Genomic DNA, 4,004 nt, shown 5'->3' with positions numbered 1-4,004 from the left:
GTTCCCCACGTACAACCCGTATTTCTCTGAGTCACCCGTGTATGGGTCGTTGCTTGAGGGATAAACATAGCTCTCCTTTATGTTGACACGAGCAGCTGAAGGACCAACCTTTGGCTCAAGAGGCAGTGTGAGTCCTTATGATTGCATCTGCGATTGAAATTGGGACTTCATCGGGCTGAAGGACAACATTAGTTGTCAAGTCACTTTTTCTGTGATCGACTCCTCTAACTGGTCCCTAATCTATTGCGTCAGCTACTCCAGGTCTTCGGGAGCCATGGACGAAGAAGTGCGGGAGGTCCTTGGAGCCGGTCCAAAGTATTGTTTGATTGTGACACCAACTCCAACAGCATGCACACGACCAGGGTGTTCTTGTCGCCCAATGGCAACAGTCAATACATCCTGATGTCCATGGGCGACAAAGGAACCTTGTGAGGCATGATCCTCCAACGAATCCTATAAGGAACACATTTTTTGGTTTACTCAATCACACAATAAACATAAATAATTGCAATTAAAAACTGAAAGTGACTTGCAATCTTGTTAGCAATTTCCTTTGCTGCCTCAGATGTCATTTGCTCAGTTTTCTTGGTGCGGGTCATCTTCCACTTCACGTGTCGTCTGATGGGAGATGAAGGATCAATCGTGGTGTTAGTGCTTCTGGATTGAGCAGCTTCCTCCAGTTGTTTCTTTTTCCTCTCATCTGCCAACTTCTTTTCAAGAAACTCATAACCCCCACGAGACAACACGTGAGGGGCAGTGTTTTATTTTTAAATGACCTGTGCCTTCTTTTGCACATCCTGTAAAATTTAAAGATTAACAAAAGTTATGATTACTGACGATTATAACTAAATATAAAGTTGAAAACAATGAAAATCACAAAGTTACCTCCCACAAAGGGTCTCGTGCGACTCTGACAAAGTTGGGTCCGACTTCTCCTTGTTAATGTCATACTTTTCGCATACAATGTCATCGACACTGTCCTTGTCAGCTACAAGTTCCCATTTCGACATCAAATCAGACTTAAATTGTCTCCATCGCTCTCCTACAGTTTGAAGTATTTTCTTTTTTGTCCTCAGATCAAATGCTTCAAGGATATCAAATTATGCCTAACAAATGAAAATTAAATATTAATTTATTGTTACTAAATTACAATTTTATTGTTAATCATCCACATGCAACATTTAAGTAAAATACTTGAATATCCTCCTATATCAAATTCTTTTGTGCAATAGGGACTTGTTTCCAATTCTCATATGTCACATCCACCTTATCACGAGCGATAATCCCCAAATATGTTCTTAACTTCTTTCTATGGGGACCGTCGGCTTTCCCAGTTGTAGGATCCACATGGACCAGGGGTCTCTCTGCCCCAACTGGTCTAGTAGCAGCTAATGATCTCAAGCCTGTGGCTTTTCTTGTCCGCTTTAAGGTAGGAGGGGAATGTGATGTTGCATCAATAGGAGGAGGAGGAGAAAAAGGAGGAGACCTAGGTGGTGTAGTCATTTGCCTGTAAAGAAAAAAACATTACTTACTTTTCAACATTATCACAAAACTCAATAGCTTATGTAATTTAATGGTCAAAAATAAAGTACATAATAAAAAAATTACATTAGACGATGTTAATTAATTCTCCTTCATCATGATCATTACGATTAGCATGAACGTCGTTAGCTACTTCCTCTCCGATGACGTTAGGCGACATTTATATGGACAAAGAAATAACATAAGTATCAATGTGTGAATCACCATCTTCAACATTAACACCAATTGTTTTCCCGTGTAGAACCACTAACCACCTTTCATCACAAGGGTCTTGAACATAAAATACTTGTTTAGCTTGTTCTGCCATGATGAAAGGATCATTCTAGTAAGCGAGTTTCTTAAGATCCACCAACATAAATCCTACATCATCGGTCCGCACACCGGTATTACTGTCAAACTACTTACATTTGAAAACACAAACAATAAATTTGACATAGTTAAGCTCCCAAATTTCTTCTATGAAACCAAAGTAAAAGATGGAAGCTACACGTGGATTGTCATCATGTACAGTAGTGAAGTGTTGAGATTCAACCCTTAAGGTAACACCACTATTTTGCATTGTACTTTTCTCATCTTGTGCTTTTGTATAAAAGGAATACTTGTTGGTATCGTATCCTTGCCAAGTGATAACATTTCTTTTAGGCCCATCTGCTAGCTTTCTTAATGTTTTAGAAGCATTATCATCACCAAAGATTGTATCTTTAAACCAATCTAGGAAAGTCTTGTTATGCTCTTTTAAGACCCTGTTCTTCGACATTTTTGGATTACTTTCCTTCACTTAACCTTCGTGGCGAAGTATGTATAACAAAACTTCATTACTGTTATTCAATACATACAAATGAGCTTGTTGCAAATCTTCTACACTTGGAGTGATAACATACAGTCCTCTTGAACCCTTACCTCACCTCCCACTCTTTCTTCATCCCGAGACTCGGAAAGCCCAACAGGTTTTTCTTTTCCAATGTACTTTGAACAAAATTCAATGGCTTCTTCTACAATGTACCTTTCCACAAAAGATGCTTCCGGACGGTATAGATTTTTGGTATACCCTTTTAAGATCTTCATGTATTGCTCAGCCGGGTACATCCACCGCAAATAAATAGGACCACAACATCATTGTAATTACATTTTCCCTTTGTTTTCTCATGTTTTCCATTTACATTTACAAACTCCATTTTTCCCTTTTAATTGTGTTCTTTTATATTTACTTTTTAATCCCAAGACCACCGAAGAAGTGGATCAATTATTAGTCTGAAATTGTTTCATCTTAATTAATAGTCTTGATTTCAAGCCCTAAATATATAATTACATTAAATACTTAAAGAAAAGTTTTGTCATTAAGAGCAATTTCACTTGAGTTGTGCATTATTATTTTCCATTGAAGATATATATCACCTCATGAAAAAAAAATCCTTGAAAAAAAGTTGACTATGATAGCATGATAAAACTCAAATCTTTGTTTTTGGAAAATTTAAATATTTTACATCAACATGGATTATTTTGAGGATAATACTATGCTTTGGGAAAAAGTTAAGGATCAAAATTTGATAATTCCTAAATTTAAAAATTAATTTTATCAATATAATTAAAAGTAAAAGAAAGCAATGTTCATTCCAAACATGAAAGAACTATTTGGTTTTGAATTCTTAAATGCATTTGAGAAAAGAATAGGGAATAACTGTTTATCAAGCTTTATTTTTTTAATTACTTAACCCAACTCTAAAATAAAAATATATATTTTTTTAAAATAATTATCATACAAAGTTTTAAAATAAAATATTAAATGCACATATATTTTTTAAATAAAAAATTGTATTTATAAGTAAATAAAATAAAATTTAAAAGTGAATTTTCCATCTTTTTACTAAACTTTTGAAAAGGTGTAAAATAAAATCACTATTTTGTATGTTTAGTTATGGGTAACCATTTAAAATTGACACCATTTAATCCTAAAATTGAACATCGTATAATACTGAAACTTTTCTTACATATAATTGACTCTTAAACTCAAAATCTTTGAAAGACTAATATTCTTTTATAAAGATTATACCAATATTTTTTTTAAAAAAATTGTTGATGGAGACTTATTTTTTCATTTATTTTTGAATTTTTTGGTTCATCATCCTGCCACAATTTAGTTGCAATTGGAATAATAGATGCAAAAGTGTGCTTAGTAGGAGGGATTAATTGTCTAAAATAAAGTGAACTACATATCAAATTTCAGTTAGAGAAATGCTAATGTTTTGAGTTAAATTGTCTCTTAAGAAAGATATATTTAAAAAAAAAAAGAAAAATGTAATAATTATAAGTCAAAAACTTATTTTAACTTAAAATAAGAATTGTTTCGAAAGAGACGGAGAAGGAAAGGAAGATTTACCTTTGTTTGCACAATGAAATCGAAGAAAGTAACAAATGTTTGAGCATCAACATCGGACGCTAACCTATAAACAAGTAAATAAGGA

Source organism: Glycine max, unplaced genomic scaffold (genome assembly GCF_000004515.6).
Source record: "Glycine max cultivar Williams 82 unplaced genomic scaffold, Glycine_max_v4.0 scaffold_174, whole genome shotgun sequence".
NCBI lineage: Eukaryota > Viridiplantae > Streptophyta > Magnoliopsida > Fabales > Fabaceae > Glycine > Glycine max.
The sequence above is the reverse complement of the archived record's forward strand: the minus strand, read 5'-3'. Positions refer to the sequence as shown.